Source organism: Papio anubis, chromosome 4 (genome assembly GCF_008728515.1).
Source record: "Papio anubis isolate 15944 chromosome 4, Panubis1.0, whole genome shotgun sequence".
Lineage (NCBI taxonomy): Eukaryota > Metazoa > Chordata > Mammalia > Primates > Cercopithecidae > Papio > Papio anubis.
This window is the reverse complement of record NC_044979.1, coordinates 126,854,850-126,877,402: the sequence shown is the minus strand read 5'-3', so window position 1 is coordinate 126,877,402 and position 22,553 is coordinate 126,854,850. Positions and strand designations below refer to the sequence as shown.

Below are 22,553 nucleotides of genomic sequence, written 5' to 3'. Positions count from 1 at the left end.
ACTCCGATGAATATATTTTACAAATCAAATCTATAAAATTACACAAACTACATAAGCAAAATATAAAAATAAATAACCAAAAAATCCTAAAAGTAAAAAAAAAAAAATGTACAAATGAAGCTCAACAAATTAGGATACACACAATGATATTTATAACAAACACATATATAAACACAATTTCAAAAGTCACAGACAAGAAGAGAATCTTGTGAGTTGCAGTATAAAAATGATATGTCATTTACAAGCATAGTCTTTTTAAATAACCAGTGAATTTGTCAAGAAAATTTTGCAGGCAAGAAGAGAAGTGTGTGATATAGTCAAAGTCATGAATACCAAATGAGAAAAATACCATCAGCAAATCTGTCCTACAAAATGGAGGAAAAAAAAAACTTCCAAAATAACCACATACTGAAAAAGTATATTGGCACTGCAAATTCCCTACATATAAAAGATGCTGAAAGCAGTTTCTTCCACTGAAAATAACATGACAGAAAACAACACATTATTATATAAAAATACGTAACTTTATGAAAAAGATATGCATATACACAAATAGAATTCCTTAACATTATTATAATGGTGCAGAAAACGTTAATTATTCTCTCAAATTTGAAAGATATTAATAAATATACAACATAAAAGAACTAGCAGCATTAATAACATAAAAGAAATAACTAGCAGCATTAATAACAAAGTTTGTATATCTGTATAGATATACAAAAGAAAATAGGAAGGAAGTGAAAGCATTTCAATACAAAAATCAACAAGACACCAAGAATGACAGAAAGAGAAAGTCAGAGACAAAGGTAAAAGAATCAAATAAAACAATAAAATAACATTAGTAAGTCTTTCTCTTTCAGAAAATTATCCAAATATATATATATGTAAAATATATATGTAAAATTAACTTTCCAATCAAGAGACATACTTTCATTAAAGGGATTATTAAAGAATTTTAAAGCCAGGCATGGTGGCTCACGTCTATAATCCCAGCACTTTGGGAGGCTGAGGAGGGCGGATCAAGAGGTCAGGAGATTGAGGCCATCCTGGCTAACACGGTAAAAACCCGTCTCTACTAAAAATACAAAACATTAGCTGGGCGTGGTGGTGGGCGCCTGTAGTCCCAGCTATTCGAGAGGCTGAGGCAGGAGAATGTCGTGAAACCGGGAGGCAGAGCTTGCAGTGAGCCAAGATTGCGCCACTGCACTCCAGCCTGGGCGAAGGAGCTACACTCCGTCTCAAAAAAAAAAAAAAAAAAAAAGTTTTTTAAAAACCAAGATCCAACATGCCTTTTTACAAAAGTCAGGAAAGATCTAATGATAAACAGAGACTGAAAGTGGCAAGACAAAACTAGACATTTCATGTAAATATGAATCAAATGAGAGAAGAGGTCAAAATATTACACAAAACACATCTTAAGTCAACTGTCGTATTTTATGAAATATACTTGAAGTCAAACTCCAAATACACAAAGAAGAATTTTATTTTATTTTTTTGAGATGGAGTTTTGCTCTTGTTGCCTAGGCCGGAGTGCAATGGCGAAATCTCGGCTCACTGCAACCTCCACCTCTCGGGTTCAAGCGATTCTCCTGCCTCAGCCTCCCTAGTTGCTGGGATTACAGGCGCCCGCCACCACACCCAGCTAATTTTTTGTATTTTTAGTAGAGACGAGGTTTCACTATATTGGCAGGCTGGTCTCAAACTCCTGACGTCAGGCGATCCACCCACCTCAGCCTCCCAAAGTGCTGGGATTATAGGCATGAGCCACCACGACTGACTCACAAAGAAGAATATTAAACAATAATAGATTCATTTGCCAGGAACCAATGACAAATCTGTAGATAGGAGATTTTGTGTGTCTGTGTGTGTATGTGTGTGTGTATCTCACATTAAGTTTCCAAATATATAAAGCAAATATTGTCAGAATGAAAGAAACACATAGAGAGCAATATAACTATAGTAGAATATTTTAATACTTCACTTTCTGTAATAAAGATTTTAAAAAGACAAAATATTGGTAAAGAAACAGAGGACCTGAAGGGAGTATAAAACAATTATTTATAACAGAGGCATAGAGAACACTCCTCAACAACATCACAATAAACAGCCTTCTCAATACCTCCTACAACATTCTCCTTGATAGACAACCTGGTAGACTAAGAAAGAAATTTTAACAAATTATTTAAAACTAAATTTTTATAGATTACTTTCTATGACCAAAATGAGAGTATAGAACAGTAAGAAGAAAAAACTGAAAAATTCACAAATACATAGAAATTAAACACTACATTCTTGAACATGCTTGTTGAAATGTTAAAATAATTCATGCTGTGAAGATGTCCATCCTGCTCAATGTAATTTACAGACTTAATGCAATGTTGTTCAAATTTCTCATTGCAATTTTGAAGAAACAGAAACAGCAACCCCCAAAGTATATAAAGTCTTAAGAGATAAGAGTACCCAAAAATCTGCAATAAAATAAACAATTTTAAAGGCATTACAGTTTCTGATTTTGAAACACATTACAGAGCTACAGAATTATAACAATTTGGTATGAGTACAGAAGTAAAAATGTATACTAGTAGAACAGAATGCGGCACATATATAAACTTTCTCATATATGATCATATAGGTCATTTGCATACCTGTAATTACTGCAGCATTGTTACTGAGAGCCAATAGGTAAAAGCAGTGCAAATTTGTCACCAAATTACTCAGTAGATATAATTTAAAATATAAAATACTTAAATATCACCTAGTATTTAAAAAGCACAAAATATTCTAACAACTATAAAGCTTGATGACATTGTGCAAAATAAAATGAGCCAGTCACAAAAAGAGAGATTGTATGAGATATACGAAGCAGTTACACTCTTAGAGAAAACAGAGTGGTGTTTGAAAAGTGCCAGGAAATGAGTAAAATTCATAGTTTTTTAATGGGTATTGATATTTAGCTTTGCAAGATAAAAACATTCTAGGAATATGTTGCATAACAATGTCAATATAATAGGACTAAAATAAATATTTAAAAATATTCTATTGTAAATGTTACATGTTTTTGACAAGTAAAAATAGACAATACCTAAAAGAGACACAGAGTTATGACAGTTTCTACATTATCTTTAAATAGAAAAGTTTTTCTCCCATACAAAAATAATACAGATTCATGAATAAATAGATGTTGAAACTAGAAGAATTTCTATGACTGCTCACCTAGACAAGATTAAATAACCATTCGCAACAAACCTATACCAGAAATATAAAAAGAACAGGGAAAATACTTATATGGGTAAACACAGAGATTGTTATATTCGTAGTAGACATATGGCTGATTCATATTTGACTTTGTTCCACATTGTCTTAAATTTTACAGAGTTAAATATTGGCATACTCAATTATAATATAAACTAAAAAACCAAAACAATTAACTCGTTTGAGGTGGCATATCCTAAAATATGTAACACAAAAATATAAAATTCCAAAAGAAAATTAAAACATGAAATGTAAAACTTATTGGACACCATCAAGTACATCAATATATTCATTTAAAAAGTCTTAGAAGAAGAATGTAGGGAAAAAGTAATGTAGAGGTTACTTGTAGACAAAAAAGCCTGAGAACTTCCCAAATTTTGATGTAGCAATAAAATTCCTAACCAATAATACTTGATTCAAGATTAGTTTACTTTAAAAATAGATAAAAATAAAGACTTTTCAAAATAAAAGGTGACAGTGTTATGATTCATTATGACTAGCACAGTTCTACATGAAGGGCTACATAGTGACCTGGCGAAGTGGATTATGCCTGTAATCCTACATCTTTAGGAGGCCAAGGCAGTAAGATAACTTGAGACCAGGATTTCAAGATCAGCCTGAGCAACATAGTGAGACTCTGCATATAAACACACAGAAATGCTAAAATGACTACATTATTTTGAAGGAAAAAAAAATGATGCTGGACAGCATCATAAAACTATATATAAATATAAACCTATTAAATGTCAATATACACACACATATAGAATTCTTTACTCTCATAATGATGGAGCATAAAACCTTTAAAGCTATTCTATATAAAGAGAAACTAAAAATAAATCTGCATAAATCTGTCGATACCCAACAAAAAATAATAGTTTTTAACATCAATAAAAAAACTGGAAGATATAATAGTTTTTGTATTAAATTGAAGTTGTTATGAAATTAAAATATATTGTTTTAACTTTAAGATGTTTTATGTAATCTCCACTTTTCAAGATAATTACATTGTACTGTAATACCTAACCTTGTTTTTAGACTCTCCCTTAATCACCTAGCCTTGTTTCCACGTGAATAGGCTGTCCCTTAGCTGAGAAAGCCAGACCAACTCCATTTGGCTCCTTCATTTACAAGGCTTCAAGGACTCCTTACCCACCCCCGTCCTCAAGGAGTTAACTTGTGTAAGCAGACTCTCAACATATCAGAGTCCAATTAACTGATAAGATACTGAAGCAAGCCACGTACTAAGTTCCCAGGATTTTGCTCAAGAGATAACACCATAAAGCCTTGAGTTTGTGTCCGGCAGAATCCCCATATATAACATCTTATCAAATATTTAGAGCCCCTGCACCTGGAAACTGTTTGTTGCTCTGTAACCATTTGTCTTTTTAACTTCTTTACATGTTTTTACTTCTGTAGAATTGCTGCAACTGAGCTCCCCCTCCCCTTCCTAACCCGAAGTATAAAACAAAATCAAGCCCCTTCCTCAGGGCCAAGAGAATTTTGAGCAGTTGGCCGTCTCTTGGTCGCCGGCTAATAAAGGACTCTTAAATTTGTCTCAAAGTGTGGCATTTCTCTCACTCACATACAACAGTATTTCCAGAAAGTATGTGAAATAAAATTTGAAAATAGTCAAAGCATGTCACAATAAACTTAAACAAAAATTAGCAGGGCACGCTGGCTCACGCCTGTAATCCCAGCACTTTGGGAGGCCGAGGCGGGTGAATCACCTGAGGTCAGTAGTTCGAGGCCATCCTGGCCAACATGGTGAAACCCCTTCTCTACTAAAAGTACAAAAATTAATCGGGTGTGGTGGCAGATGCCTGTAATTCCAGCTACTCAGGAGGATGGGGCAGGAAAATCACTTGAATCCGGGAGGCAGAGGTTGCAGTGAGCCAAGATCGCACCATTGCACTCCAGCCTGGGCAACAAGAGCAAGTCTTTGTCTCAAAAAATAAATAAAACAAACAAAACTAAGCACTAAAATGAACAATGAAAAAGAAAACATATCTACAAGGAACACATAAAACAACAATAAACTGGTAATACTAACTTCATTTCTTTAAGCAATCATTTAAAAAATACATTAATTAAACTAATTAATAAAAAAAGGTGCCAGGCACAGTGGCTCATGCCTGTAATCCCAGCAGTCTGGGAGGCCAAGACAGGTGGATCACATGAAGTCAGAAGTTCAAGACCAGCCTGACCAACATGGAGAAACCCCGTCACTACTAAAAACACAAAATTAGCCAGGCATGGTGACACATGCCTGTAATCCCAGCTACTAGGGCAGTTGAGGCAGGAGAATCACTTGAACCCAGGAGGCGGAGGTTGTGGTGAGATGAGATCGCGTCATCCGCCATCACACTCCAGCCTGAGCAACGACAGCAAAACTCTGTCTCAAAAAAAAAAAAAAAAAAAAAAAGAGGAATCCCAGGACTCTGAGAAGCTAAGGTGGGCTGATCAGTTGATCTCAAGAGTTTGAGGACAAATCTGGGGCATCATGGTGAATGGGAGGCAGGACTAGATTGCAGCTCCAACTCGGGCAAACAAAGTATTGTGTGGAGGCTTGCATCATAAATTTTAGCTTCATAATAACTGCAGGAATAAATCAGGAAACCTGAAATGACCCACAGATCCTCTGAATGAAGCAGACTGCTCCTACAGGACTCAGGAGACACCCCAAATACTGTGAGTGCCCAAACTGCAGAAGTGGAAAAGGGAGATCCTCCACCTCTGAACATGCACCCCCACTGGGAAAACTGAAGGTCTAGTTTGTGGGAGAAGATGCCGACCTTACCTGGAGGTGAGTCAATTGAGAGGCAAGTGAAATATGGGGGTGGAAGAAGCAGCAGAAAAGGCCCTAGGAGCTCACTGGGTCCGCAAGCAGGCCATTCCTTCCTGGCATCACAAGGATCTTTTTGGAGGGCAGCCACAGGCACGGGAAAAACATCACAGGGAGAAGAAAACCTCCAGCTGAACTTTGTGACAATTTGAACCAGCTGAGAAGCCTCTAGGCCAGAACTTGACAAAGGGCCCAAATTCATCAGATCAATCCTGCAGACTCCACAGGTCACAGGCCGGGGAAGAACTAATGCCCTTTTCTTTCACAGCCAGGTGGGTGGCGTGGGGCAAGTTCTTAGCCCTGCTTGCTAACTGCCTGAAAACAGTCTTGGTGCTGTTAGGTGGGGCACAGTAGGAGTGAGACCAGCCCTTTGGACTGTGTAAAAGTTGGGTGAGGCATGTGACTGCCAGCTTTTCCCCACTTCCCTGACAACTTGCATGACTTGCCAGAGGCAGCCATTATCCTCCTAGGTACATAAATCCATTGACCTGGGAACTTCACCCCCATCCTCAAAAGCAGCCAAAGCAGGACCCACTCAAGGAGAGTCTGAGTTCAGACACACCTAGCCCTGCCCCTACCCAATGGTCCTTCCCTACCCACCCTCGGATCTGAACACAAAGGGCATATACTCTAAGAAGTTGTAAGGCCCCACCCACTGGGTTGTTCTCCGTACTACCACAGCGGATGCTCTCTGGAAAGCATCACTTCCCAGAAGGAGGTCAACCAGCACACTAAGAAAGCATTAAATCACCAATGCTAAGAACACTAGAAGAGTCCATTTCACCCCCCTGCCACCTCCACTGAAACAGGTGCTGGTATCCACAGCTGAGAAACCCACAAACAGTTCACAACACAGAACTTCGGGCAGACAACCCTTAGTTCCGGCCCAAAGCCTGGTACACTTGCTGGGTGGCTAGACCCAGAAGAGAGATAACAATCAATACAGCTCGCTCTCAGGAAGCCACATCCATAGGAAAAGGGGAGAATACTAAATCAAGGGAACAAAAGAATCTGAAAAATAGCCTTCAGCCCTAGACCTTTCTTCTGACAGAGCCTACCCCAATGAGAAGGAACCAAAAAACTAACTCTGGTAATATGACAAAACAAGGCTCTTTAACATCTCCAAATTATCACACTAGCTAACCAGCAAGAAATCCAAACCAAGAAGGAATCCCTGTTTTACCTGAAAAAGAATTCAGGAGGTTAGTTATCAGGCTAATAAGAAAGGCATCAGAGAAAGGCAAAGCCCAGTGCAAGGAAATTCAAAGAACAACACACAAAACAAAGGGAGAAATATTCAAGAAAATAGATAACATAAAAAACAATCAAAACTTCAGGAAACACTGGACACACTTATAGAAATGCTAAATGCTCTGGAAAGTCTCAGCAATAGAATTGAACGAGTAGAAGAAAGAAATTCAGAGCTCAAAGACAAGGTCTTCAAATTAACCCAATCCAACAAAGACAAAGAAAAAATAACAAGAAAATATGAACAAAGCCTTCAAGAAGTTTGGGATTATATTAAATGACCACACCTAAGAATAACTGGCATTTATGAGAAAGAAGAGAAATCTAAAAGTTTGGAAAACACATTTGGGTTGATGACCGAGAAAAGCTTCCTCAGCCTTACTAGAGACCTTGACATCCAAATACAAGATTCATAAAGAACACCGGAGAAATTTATCACAAAAAGATTATCACCTAGGCACACTGTCATCAGGTTATCTAAAATTAAGACAAGGAAAAACATCTTAAGAGTTGTGAGACAAAAGCACCAGGTAACCTATAAAGTAAAAACTATCAGATTAACAGCAGATTTCTCAGCAGAAATCCTATAAGCTAGAAGGGACTGGGGCCCTATCTATCTTCAGCCTCCTCAAACAAAACAATTATCAGCCAAGAATTTTGTATCCAGTGAAACTAAGCATCACATATGAAAGATAGTCTTTTTCAGACAAATAAATTCTGAGATAATTCATCATTACCAAGCCACTACTACAAGAACTGCTAAAAGAGCTTCAAATCTTGAAACAAATTTTGGAAGTACACCAAAACAGAACCTCTTTAAAGCATAAATCTCACAGGACCTATAGAACAAAAATACAATTTAAAAAGCAAAAACAGAAAAACAAAAACCAAGGTACACAGGCAACAAATGGCTCGATAAATGAAATGGTATCTCACATCTAAATACTAACATTGAATGTAAGTGGCCTAAATCCTCCACTTAAAAGATACAGAATGGATAAGAATTAACCAACCCTCTGATGCCTTCAAGAGACTAACTTAACACATGAGGACGCACATAAAATTAAAGGGGTGGAAAAAGACATTTTATGCAAATGGCCACCAAAAGTGAGCAGGAGTAGCTATTCTATCAGACAAAACAAACTTTAAAGCAACTGGAGTTAAAAAAGACAAAGAGGGACATTATATAATAATAAAAGGCCTTGGCTGGTTCAATCCCAGCACCTTGGGAGGCTGAGGCGGGTGGATCACAAGGTCAGGAGTTCAAGACCAGCCTGGTCAAAATGGAGAAATTCCATCTCTATTAAAAATACAAAAATTAGCCAGGCATGGTGGCAGGCACCTGTAATCCCAGCTACTTGGGAGGCTAAGGAGGAGAAATGCTTGAACCCGGGAGGGGGAGGTTGCAGTGAGCCAAGATTGCGCCACTGCACTCCAGCCTGGGCGACAGAGGGAGACTTTATCTTAAAATAAATAAATAATAGTAATAATAATAAAAGGCCTTGTCCAACAGAAAAACATCACCATCCTAAACATTCATGCACCTTACATTGGAGCTTCCAAACTTATAAAACAATTACTAATAGACCTAAAAAATGTGATAAACACAGTAAGAGTGGGGAACTTCTTCAAAAGCCCACTGACAGACCTAGACATATCAAGACAGAAAATCAACAAAGAAACAAAGGACTTAAACTATACCTTGAAACAAATGGACTTAACAGATACATACAGAACATTCCATCCAAAAACTGCAGAATACACATCCTACTCAACAGCATGTGAAACTTTTTCCAAGACAGACCATATAGGGCACAAAACAAGCCTCAATAAGTAAAAGAAAATTGAAATTATATCAGACACTCTCTCAGACCACAATGGAATAAAACTAGAAATCGGCCAGGCGCAGTGGCTCACACCTGTAATCCCAGCACTTTGGAAGGCCGAGGCAGGCAGATCACGAGGTCAGGAGATTGAGACCATCCTGGCTAACACAGTGAAATCCCGTCTCTACTAAAAAATACAAAAAAATTAGCCAGGCATGGTGGTGGGCACCTGTAGTCCCAGCTACTCGGGTGGCTGAGGCAGGAGAATGGCGTGAACTCAGGAGGTGGAGCTTGCAGTTAGCCAAGGTCATGCCACTGCACTCCAGCCTGGGTGACAGAATGAGACTCCGTTTCAAAAAAAAAAAACTATAATCAACTCCAAAAAAACCTTCAAACCCATGCAAATACATGGAAACTAAATAACCTGCTTCTGAACGATCATTGGGTCAAAAATGAAACCAAGATGAAAATTTAAAAATTATTCTAACTGAATGACAATAATGACCCAACCTATGAAAACCTCTGGGATACAACAAAGGTAGTGCTAAGAGGAAAGTTCATAGCCCTAAACACCTACATCAAAAAGACTGAAAGAGCACAAACTGAGACTGTAAGGTCACACTTCAAGAAACTAGAGAAACAAGAACAAACCAAATCCAAATGCAACAGAAGAAAGGAAATAATCAAGATTAGAGCAAAACTAAGTGAAACTGAAACAAAAAAATACAAAAGATAAATGAAATAAAAAGCTGTTTTTTTGAAAAGATAAATAGGCCGGGTGCGGTGGCTCATGCCTGTACTCCCAGTACTTTGGGAGGTCCAGATGGGCGGATCACAAGGTCAGAAGACTGAGACAATGCTGGCTAACAAGGTGAAACCTCATCTCTACTAAAAATACAAAAAATTAGCTGGGCATAGTAGCGGGCACCTGTTGTCCCAGCTACTCATGAGGCTGAGGCAGGAGAATGGCATGAACCTGGGAAGCAAAGCTTGCAGTGAGCTGAGATCATGCCACTGCACTCCAGCTTGGGCAACAGAGCAAGACTCCATCTCAAAAAAAAAAAAAAAAAAGAAAAAGAAAATGAGAGAAAATCCAAATAACCTCAATAAGAAACAAAATGGGAGATATTACAAACTGATACCACAGAAATACAAAAGATCTATGTATACATAGATCTATGTATACAAAATACAAGGCTACTATGAATACCTTTACACACATAAACTAGAAAACCTAGAAGAGATGAATAAATTCCTGGAAAAATAAAACCCTCCCACCCTGAACAAACCAAAAACAAGTAGCCAGACTTAAATAGTAATTTTAAAATTACCAACCAAAAGTCCAAGACCAGACAGATTCACAGCAGAATTCTACCAGACATTCAAAGAAGAATTGGTACCAATCCTATTGACACTATTCCGCAAGACAGAGTAAGAGGGAACCCTCCCTAATTCATTCTATGAAGCCAACATCACGCTAATATCAAAACCAGAAAATGACATGATAAAAAAGAAAACTACAGACTGATATCCCTGATGAATACAGATGCTAAAATCCTTAACAAAATACCAGCTAACTGAATCCAACAACATATCAAAAAGATAATCCATCATGATCAAGTGATTTTCATACCAGGGATGCAGAGATGGTTTAATATATGCAAGTCAATAAGTGTGATACACTACATAAACAGAGTTAAAAGTCACATGATCATCTCAATAGATGCAGAACAAGCATTTGACAAAATCCGGCATCCTTTATGATTAAAACTCTCAGCAAAATTGGCATACAAGGGACATACCTCCATGTAATAAAAGTCATCTATGACAAACCCACAGCCAACATAATACTGAATGGAAAAAAGTTAAAAGCATTCCCTTTGAGAACTGGAACAAGACAAGGGTGTCCACTCTCACAACTCTTCTTCAACACAGCACTGGAAGTCCTAGCCAGAGTGATTAGACAAGAGAAATAAAGGGCATCCAAATCAGTAAAGAGAAAGTCAAACTGTCACTGTTTGCTAGTGACATGATCATTTACCTTGAAAATCCCAAAGACTCCTCCAAAAACTTCCTAGAACTGATAAAAGAATTGAGCAGTTTCCAGGTACAAGATTAATGTACATAAATCAGTAGCTCTTCTATACACCAACAGTGACCTAATGAAGAATCAAATCAAGAACTCAACCCCTTTTACAATAGCTGCAAAAATAATAAAATACTTAGAAATATACCTAATCAATTACATGAAAGACCTCTACAAGGAAAACTACAAAACACTGCTGAAAAAAATCATAGACAACACAAACAAATGGAAACACGTTTTATGCTTATGGATGCGTAGAATTAATCTTGCAAAAATGACCATACTGCGAAAAGCAATAAACAAATTCAATGCAATTCCCATCAAAATACTATCATTCTTCACAGAATTAGAAAAAAAATTCTAAAATTTATACAGAACGAAAAAAGAGCCCACATAGCCAAAGCAAGACTAAGCAAAAAGAATAAATCTGGAGGCATCATATTACCTGATTTCAAACTATACTGTAAGCCATAGTTACCAGAACAGCACGTTACTAGTATAAAAATCGGCACATAGACTAACGGAACAGAATAGCGAACCCAGAAATAAACCCAAGTACTTACAGCCAACTGATCTTTGAGACAGCAAACAAAAACATAAAGTGGGAAAAAGAAACCCTTTTCAACAAAGGGTGCTGGGGAAAATTGGCTAGCTACATGTAGGAGAATAAAACTGGATCCTTACCTCTCACCTTATACAAAAATAAACTCAAGATAGATTAAGGACTTAAATCTAAGACCTGAAACTATAAAAATTCTGTAAGATAACACTGGAAAAACCCTTCTAAACATTGGTTTAGTCAAGGATTTCATGACCAAGAACCCAAAAGCAAATGCAATAAAAACAAAGTTAAATAGCTGGAACTTAATTAAACAAAAGAGCTTTTTGCACAGCAAAAGGAACAGTCAGCAGAGTAAACAGACAATCCACAGAGTGGGAAAGGATCTTCACAATTTATACATCTGACAAAGGACTAATATCCAGAATCTACAATGAACTCACATCAGCAAGAAAGAAACAAACAATCCCATCAAAAAGTGGGCTAAGGACATGAATAAACATTTCTCAAAAGAAGATATACAAATGGCCAACAAACATATGAAAAAATGTTGGCTGGGCGCAGTGGCTCAAGCCTGTAATCCCAGCACTTTGGGAGGCCGAGACGGGCGGATCACGAGGTCAGGAGATAGAGACCATCCTGGCTAACACGGTGAAACCCCGTCTCTACTAAAAAAAAATACAAAAAACTAGCCAGGTGAGGTGGCGGGCGCCTGTAGTCCCAGCTACTCGGGAGGCTGAGGCAGGAGAATGGCGTAAACCCAGGAGGTGGAGCTTGCAGTGAGCTGAGATCCGGCCACTGCACTCCAGCCTGGGTGACAGAGCGAGACTCCGTCTCAAAAAAAAAAAAAAAAAGTTCTGCATCACTAATGATCAGGGAAATGCATATCAAAATCATAATGCAATACAACCTTACTTTTGCAAGAATGATCATAATCAAAAAACCATAAAACGGTAGATGTTGGCATAGATGTGGTGATCAGAGAACACTTCTACACTGCTGGTGGGAATGTAAACTAGTACAACCACTATGGAAAACAGTGTGGAGATTCCTTAAAGAACTAAAGGTAGAACTACCATTTGACCCAGTAACCCAACTATTGGGTACATACCCACAGGAAAAGAAGTTACTATCTGAAAAAGATACTTGCACACACACATTTATAGCAGCACAATTTGCAATTGCAAAATTGTGGAACCAACCCAAATGCCCATCAATCAACAATGGGATACCGAAACTGTGGTATATATATAGGATAAAATACTACTCAGTCATAAGAAGGAATGCATCAATGGCATTTGCAGTGACCTAGATGAGACCGGAGACAATTATTCTAAATGAAGTAACTCAGGAATGGAAAACCAAACATCGTTATGTTCTCACTGATACATAGGAGCTAAGCTATGAGGATGCAAAGGCATAAGAACGATACAATAAACTTTGGGGACTTGGGAGGGTCGGGTGGGACGGGGGGTGAGAGATAAAAGGCTACAAATAGGGTGCAGTGAATACTGCTTAAGTGATGGGTGCACCAAAATCTAAAAAATTATCGCTAAAGAACTTACTCATGTAACCAAACACTAATAACCTATAGAAAAATAAAATTTAAAAAAAATAAGAATTTGAGACCAGTCTGGACAACATGGTAAAACACTGTCTCTACCAAAAATACAAAAAAACTAACTGGATGTGATGGTGCTTACTTGTAACCCAGCTACTGGAGAGGTTGAAGTAAGAGAATTTTCTAAGTTTAGAAAGTTGAGGATGCAGTAGGCCATTAATTATCACGCCACTGCAAACCAGCCTGGTTGACAGAGTGAGGCCCCAAGAAAGAAAGAGAGAAAGAGAGAAAGAAAAAAGGAAGGAAGGAAAGGAAGAAGGGAGGAAGGGAAGGAGGGAGGGGAGGAGAGGGAAAGGGGGGAGGGGGAGAGAGAGAGAGAGAGAGAGAGAGAGAGAGAGAGAGAAAGAAAGAAAGAAAGAGAGAGAAAGAAATAAGTCGCCTGAATGGCTTAAGTAAAAAAGCATAGATTTTAGCATTGAGTCAAATAGGCTGAATGTAACCAAATGAAAAAAATCTTATTTCATGCCAATAGTAACCACAATTGGGTGAGATGGTCATCATTATATTACATATAATATGCTTTAAATCAAGTACTTGGCCAGGCATGGTGGCTCATGCCTGTAATCCCAGCACTTTGGGAGTACAAAGCAGGCGAATCACTTGAGGTCAGTAATTCGAGGCCAGCCTGGACAAAACGATGAAATCCCATCTCTACCCAAAATACAAAAAGTAGCCCGGCATTGTAGCACACACCTGTAATCCCAGCTACTCAGGAGGCTGAGGCAAGAGAATTGCTTGAACTCAGGAGGCAGAGGTGGCAGTGAGTCGAGATCACACCACTGCACTCCAGCCTGGGCAACAGAGTGAGATTCTGTCTCATAAAAACAAAAACACAAACAAGGCCGGGCGCGGTGGCTCAAGCCTGTAATCCCAGCACTTTGGGAGGCCGAGGCGGGCGGATCACGAGGTCAGGAGATCGAGACCATCCTGGCTAACATGGTGAAACCCCGTCTCTACTAAAAATACAAAAAACTAGCCGGGCGTGGTGGCGGGCGCCTGTAGTCCCAGCTACTCGGAGGCTGAGGCAGGAGAATGGCCTGAACCTGGGAGGCGGAGCTTGCAGTGAGCCGAGATCGCGCCACTGCACTCCAGCCTGGGTGACACAGCGCGAGACTCCGTCTCAAAAAAAAAAAAAAAAAAAAAACACAAACAAATCAAGTTGTAGCATTAATTAAAGACTGATATTATATAATGGTAAGTAAAATGGGTCAATTTACCAGGAATCTATAACTATCATATTTATCTATCTATACGTATGTGTATTAATAACATCAGGTCTCCAAAATATATAAAGCAAATATTGACAAAAGTGAAGAAAGAAATACATAGCAACATAATAATTGTAGATATCAAGACCCTATTTTTAATAATAGAAAATTAAGATAAAAGATCAATAAGAAAACAGAAAACTTAGATATTATAGACTGTACTGATTATTTTGCATATAGAGGAATAGCTGAGAGTGGATGATTTATAAAGAAACATGTTTATTTGGCTCACATTTTGGCAGACTGTACAAGAAGTGTGTGCCAGCATCTGCTTCTGGTGAGGGTCTCAGGAAGCTTACGATCACGGTGGAAGGCAAAGAGTAACTGGACATATCACATGGTAAGAGACAGAGCAAGTGTGAGGTGAAGGAAACGCGTTCTTTTAATGAAGCAGCTTTCATTTGAATTAACAGAGTGTAAACTTTCTGATTACCAAGAGGATGGCGTCAGGAATTTGCCCCCATGACCCAAACACCTCCTACCAGGTCCCACATCCAACATTAAGGATTACATTGCAACAAGAGGTCTGGAGAACATGGACATCCAAACCATAGCATAGACCAACTAGGCTTAACAGTCTCATAAAAAAACTTCTCAGTCAAAAGCAAGAGAATATATAATATTTTTATTTGCACCTAGTGTATTCTGTTAAAACACATAATGGGTCTTACTAAATTTAACAATAACATCTAGGTGCAGTGACTCATGCTTATAATTCCAACACTTTGGGAGACCAAGGTGGGAGAATCACTTGGGACAAGAAGTTTGAGACCAGCCTAGGTAACACAGTGAGGCCCTATCCCTACAAATAATAATAAAAAAACAGCCAGACATGATAGTGCATGTCTGTAGTTTCAGCTACACGGGGAGCTGAAGTGGAAGGATCACTTGAGTCCAAGAGGCTCAGGCTACAGTTAGCCAAAATTATGCCACTGCACTCCAGCCTGAGTGACAGTAAGATCCTGTCTCAAAACAACAATGATGAATAAATCTAAGAACATCAAAATCATACACTATGTGTTTTCTAACAAAAACTTAATAAGGGCCAGGCACGGTGGCTTACGCCTGTAATCCCAGCACTCTGGGAGGCTAAGGCGGGCGGATCATGAGGTCAGAAGATCATCAAGACTATCCTGGCTAACACGGTGAAATGCCGTCTCTACTAAAAATACAAAAAAATTAGCCGGGCATGGGGGTGGGCACCTGTAGTCCCAGCTACTCAGGGAGGCTGAGACAGGAGAATGGCATGAACCCAGGAGGCGGAGCTTGCAGCAAGCTGAGATCACGCCACTGCACTCCAGCCTGGGCCACAGAGCAAGACTCCGTCTCAAAAAAACAGGCCGGGGGCGCGGTGGCTCAAGCCTGTAATCCCAGCACTTTGGGAGGCCGAGGCGGGCGGATCACAAGGTCAGGAGATCGAGACCACGGTGAAACCCCGTCTCTACTAAAAATACAAAAAATTAGCTGGGCGCGGTGGCGGGCGCCTGTAGTCCCAGCTACTCAGGAGGCTGAGGCAGGAGAATGGCGTGAACCCGGGAGGCGGAGCTTGCAGTGAGCCGAGATCGCGCCACTGCACTCCAGCCTGGGCGACAGAGCGAGACTCCGTCTCAAAAAAAAAAAAAACAAAACAAAACAAACAAACAAAAAAACTTAATAAAACTAGGAATTAAAAGCAAAGGAAAAATTGGCAAATCCAAAAATATATGAAAATGAAACACACAGGCTGGGTGTAGTGGCTCAAATGTATAAACTTAGAACTTCAGGAGGCCAAGGCAGAAGGACTGCTTGTGCCTAGGAGTTTGAAAGTAGCCTGGGCAATGAAGTGAGACCCTGTCTTGATTATGTCTATAACTAGCTAAACAACCATGAAAAAAAAGCATTATACTTCCTGATTGAAAAACATATTAAAAGCTACAACAGTAAAAACAATGTGGCGCACTGACACAATGACATATAAAGAGATAAAAAACAGAATAGACGGCCAGGCACAGTGGCTCACGACTGTAACCCCAGCACTTTGGGAGGCTGAGGCGGGTGGATCACGAGGTCAGGAGATCCAGACCATCCTGGCTAACATGGTGAAACCCCGTCTCTACGAAAAATACAAAAAAATTAGCCGGGCGTGGTGGCGGGCACCTGTAGTCCCAGTTATTTGGGAGGCTGAGGCAGTAGAATGGCGTGAATCCGGGAGGCGGAGCTTGCAGTGAGCTGAGATAGCACCACTGCACTCCAGACTGGGTGACAGAGTGAGACTCCAAAAAAAAAAAAAAAAAACAGAATAGAGAGCCCAGAAAAGAACCCTTTTGTGTATGATCAAATGATCTTTCACTAAGTCACAATTAATGCATAATAGAGAAAAGATAATCTTTTCAAAAACTAACGTTGAAATCAGGTTATCTACGCTGATAAAGCTGAATCCTTTCCTTGAACTATATACAAAGAATATTTAAAATAAAATATTTAGAAATTTAAAAAATAACTATCTCTTAGAAAAAATATAGGGAAAAACATGACATTCATATTGGCACCATTTTCTTAGATACGACATTAAATGCATGAGCAACAAAGAGAAGAACAGAATAACTGAACTACACTATACTTCAAAATTTCTGCAAATCAAAGAAAACATTCAAGAGTAGTGATGCCTCTTAGGAAATGGGTGAAAATATCTGCAAATCACATGATAGGAGTTAATATTCAGAATATATAAACAACTATTAAAACTGAATTATAGGCCGGGCGCGGTGGCTCAAGCCTGTAATCCCAGCACTTTGGGAGGCCGAGGCGGGTGGATCATGAGGTCAGGAGATCGAGACTATCCTGGCTAACATGGTGAAACTCCGTCTCTACTAAAAATACAAAAAACTAGCCGGGCGTGGTGGCGGGCGCCTGTAGTCTCAGCTACTTGGGAGGCTGAGGCAGGAGAATGGCGTGAACCCGGGAGGCGGAGCTTGCAGTGAGCCGAGATCAGGCCACTGCACTCCAGCCTGGGAGACACAGCGAGACTCCGTCTCAAAAAAAAACAAAAAACAAAAAACAAAAAAAAAAACTGAATTATAAAGTTGAATAATGACTTAGAATTGGACAAATAATTGAACTAAATTTTCATCAAAATGATACAAATGCAAAAAAGCATTTGAAAGGATACACAAAAATACTAATTTGTAGACAAATGCATGAAAGTCACGATGAAAAACAGAATCCTCTCACATCCATTATAATAGCCACTAAAAGTTTTCTAGAAAACACCCAGTTGATGATGCAATGAAAATAAAATCCATGTTAATTGTTGGTGCAAAACAAGGATGCAACCATTATTGACAAATGTTATAAATGTTCCTCAAATAATTAAAAATTGTATTATTATTAAACACAGCAATCCCACTTATGGATCTACATCCAAACTATGCAACGCAGGACCTGGAAGACATATTTGAACATTTATGCTTCTTGTACCAGCATTCACAAAAGCCAAAACATGGCCAGGCACGGTGGCTCACACCTGTAATTCCAGCACTTTGGGAGGTCGAGGCGGGCAGATCGCCTGAGGTCAGGAGTTTGAGACCAGCTTTGCCAACATGGTGAAACCTCGTCTCTACTAAATACACAAAATTTAGCCAGGTGTGGTGGCAGGTGCCTGTAATCCCAGTTTACTCAGGAGGCTGAGGCACGAGAATCGCTTGAACCTGGGAGGCGGAGACTGCAGTGAGCCGATATCTGATCCTGCCATTGCACTCCAGCCTGGGAGGCAGAGCAAGACTCCATCGCAAAAAAAAAAAAAGGGCCGGTCGAGCACAGTGGCTCATCCTGTAATCCCAGCACTTTGGGAGGCCGAGGGGGGAGGTGGGCGGATCACGAGGTCAGGAGATTGAGACCATCCTGGCTAACACGGTGAAACCCCGTCTCTACTAAAAAAAATACAAAAAACTAGCCGGGGGTGGTGGCGGCCGCCTGCAGTCCCAGCTACTTGGGAGGCTGAGGCAGGAGAATGGCGTGAACCCGGGAGGTGGAGCTTGCAGTGAGCCGAGATCGCCCCACTGCACTCCAGCCTGAGCAACAGAGCGAGACTCCGTCTCAAAAAAAAAAAAAAAAAAAAAGCCAAAACGCTGAAGCAATCCGGGTGTGGAATATTATTCAGCCTTAAAAAAAAAAACCTGGGAGGCTGAGGGAGGAGAACTGCTTGAACCTGGGAGGCAGAGGTAAGACAAGATGGCACCATCGCACTCCAGCATGGGCAACAGGAGCAAAACTTCGTCTCAAAAAAAACAAAGAAAATCTTGTCCCATTTTAATATAAATGTTGAGAGAATTATCTCACCTAAAATGAGCCAGTAACAAAGTGATGGATACTGTATGATTCTACTTCTATGAGATATCTTAAGTAGTCACACTCATAAAAACAGAAAGTGGAAGGGTGTCTGTCAAGAGCTGAAGAGAGAGTAAAATGGGCAGTCGTTACCTAATGTGTACTGAGTTTTAGTTTTACAAGATGTAAAACTTTTAGAAGTATTTTGCCTAACAGTGTGAATACACTTAACAGGCTTGAAATGTACAACTTTTATTCTGACAGGATCTCACTCTGTCACCCAAGTTGGAGTGCAGTGGCACAATTATGGCTCACTGTAGCCTCAACCAGGTTCAAGTAAATCCTCCCCCATCAATCTCCCAAGTAGCTGAAACCCCAAGTGCACACCACCATGCCTGTCTTTAAAAAACGTTTTTTTTTTTGTAGAGACTGGGTCTTCACATGTTGCCCAAGCTGGTCTCCAAATTTTGGGCTTAAGTGATCCTCCTGTCTTGGCCTCTCAAAATCCCTGGATTACAGATGTAAGCCACCACCATGCCTCGCCCTGAAATGTACACTTCAATGAATTTAAGATGGTAAATTTTATGTTATATTTTCACAATTTTTTAAAAGAAAAACTGAAAAAATACAGAATTATGTATCTTTTCAAAAATTATCTTCAAATCACAAAAGTGTTTCTCTCATGCAAAAGAAATACATATTCATCATTAAACACATGATGAAAAGAAGGCGATTTCCATGACTACTCACTTAGAGATGATAGGACAACCACTGAAAATCAGCTAAGAAAGAATATATACAAAATAAGCCATAACCAAAATTGAGGTCATATTTGTAGATAAAAGCACACACATATATAAACTGATTGTGATAGACATATGGCTGATTTATCTTTTTTTTTTTTTGGAGATGGAGTCTCACTCGGTCACAAAGGCTGGAGTACAGTGGCGTGATCTCAGCTCACTGTAACCTCCACCTCCTAGATTCAAGAGATTCCCCCGCCTCAGCCTCCCAAGTAGCTGGGACTACAGGCACCCGCCACCATGCCAGGCTAATTTTTGTATTTTTAGTAGAATGCGGTTTCACCATATTGGCCATGCTGGTCTCAAACTCCTGACCTTCGATCCGCCCACCTTAGGCTCCCAAAGTGCTGGGATTACAGGACTGAGCCACTGCACCCAGCTGATTTATCTTTTAATTAAACCCCATTTTGACTTAAAGTTTATAAACAGAATTGCAAAATGTCTAAATATATAAGTAAAACAAAAAATCACAATAAACTGATGTTTAAAAACCTACACTAAATAAAACACTAATATGGAACTACAAAACAATAACTAGAGAAATGTTTACTCACAAAATCCAGTTTGCAATATTTATGTACCATTAAAAAAGAATTTGTCTAGATAATTACAATATTTGACTGTGTGTACTCATGGAAAGCAGGTATTTCAAATCATTGGCATGTGCTGTGTTGCAATAAAATTTCAGAAAAAAACAGTACAATTATAAATAAAAGATTATAACAATAAATTTATAATAAAAATTTAAAAGAAATTAAGTTTTTTGTTTTAAATATATGCTATTCTTACACAAAATAAAACTGCTGTAATTCAACCTTCAGAGCAAAACAATAGCCTTGCATTGCTAAATTTAAAAATTATATATTTTGCAGAATATGGTTAGCACTTCTTATATATAAAACAAATGCAGCCGGGCGCGGTGGCTCACGCCTGTAATCCCAGCACTTTGGGAGTCCGAGGCGGGTGGATCACGAGGTCAGGAGATTGAGCACATCCTGGCTAACACAGTGAAACCCTGTCTCTACTAAAAATACAAAAAAAAACTGGCTGGGCGTGGTGGCGGGCGCCTGTAGTCCCAGCTACTTGGGAGGCTGAGGCAGGAGAATGGCGTGAACCCGGGAGGCAGAGCTTGCAGTGAGCCAAGATTGCACCACTGCACTCCAGCCTGGTAGACACAGCGAGACTCCCTCTCAAAATAAAATAAAATAAAATAAAAAACTTAGAAATTAGTTATGTTGTTATTTAGATATATGCTTAAGAAAGTGGATGAAAATACTATAATTCCTGTTTGCCTGCAGCAAACTTAAATTTATAAGTAACATCAGCCATATCATGTAAATTCTAGCATATTGTCCTAAATGTCTGAACCTAAAGTACAGAAAAATTTGAAATAGAAAATAGAAAGTAATATATAGGGAGAGTGACATCAGTAAGATGGATAAATAAAAGGTTCCCTATTTGCTTATCATCCCACAACAAGAAAATTTATCAGCCATCCCTGAAAAAAATGCGTTTATGTGAGCCATGGCTCACACCTGTAATGGAAGCTACACGGTACATTTAGGTTGGGGAACTGCTTCAGGCCAGGATTTCAAGACCAGCCTGGGTTATGAAGCCAAAACCCATCTCAAAAATAAGTGCCTTTAAGAGAGCTTTGAGATCCAGAGAAGGTGTTGTGAAACTCTGCTACAGTCTAAGATTAAGGAGCGTTCTTTTCAGAAGGCAAGCCCTCATTCAGGTGGAAAAACACAGGACCCCTGTTCTAAGCTACAGACCAGGAAATGGCCCACCAAATTTAGTCCCACTGAGAATTCTGAACTTACTCTCTAATCATCCCAAACTCCTCCCAGCCACAGACTGGGAGAGACCTGCCCTCCAGAAGCCTGTAGGAAGACACCCATTTATAGCCACGCAGGCAGGCCCGCAGACCTTGTCCTTTACTGTGGTTTCTGAAGCAGTTTAATGACTCAGTTCCAGCTCCCTGAGCTATAGTTCATGGCCTATTCTGCCTATATAGGAACCCACAGTGATCTGAAAAAAACCTCTTGGATACTCAGTGAAAGCCATACTCATCCACATTCTGATATAAGGCCCACCATATATAGACCCAATTACGAAAACGTGCCCTACTGTCTGCCCTACAGAGCAACATCCAGAAAAATATTTAGTCTGTTCCAAAATATAATGGAAATTACAATTACCCAAGCCCCTGTTAAGCCAACTAAAGGTGAGCCCTAGTGCAGACCCAGCAGCCTTGTGACCAAGCTACACCGCTCTCTACTACAAACCCAGAGGGCATCTCATCACCCTGAGAACCCAACAACAAAAAAAATCTTTACCTCCTGAAACCAGTTTATAAAAACTTAAAGAGGTGTTTGCTCCTTTAAATTCAGACACCAATGCAAAACTATATTGTACCCACTGTAAATACTTTTAACATAGAACTGCAAGTATGTGGCAGAAGAATTAATCAAAAAGTTTTAAAACTCATTGAAATTGAAGACAAATGAGTAAAAACTTGCTGCTTATAGATCACATGCTCTTGTATATAAAAAATTATAAACTATACTAAAACCTGTTTAAATTAATGAATACACTAGGTAATTTGGCAAAATATAAAATTAACATACAAGTTTAAGTTCCATACACTTAAGCAAACTGATTAAGAAAATAATCTTATTTATAGTAGCATTAAAATCATTTCTGAGAACAAATTTATACAAGGAGGTAAAAAAAATCT

General features: G+C 39.2%; 1 protein-coding gene across 1 annotated transcript in view; it reads right to left on the bottom strand.

Moving 5' to 3' along the window:
- Positions 1-22,553, bottom strand: part of ZNF680 (zinc finger protein 680) — a 48,014-nt gene that overhangs the window by 2,670 nt on the left and 22,791 nt on the right. The gene's annotated exons all lie outside the window — the stretch shown is intronic.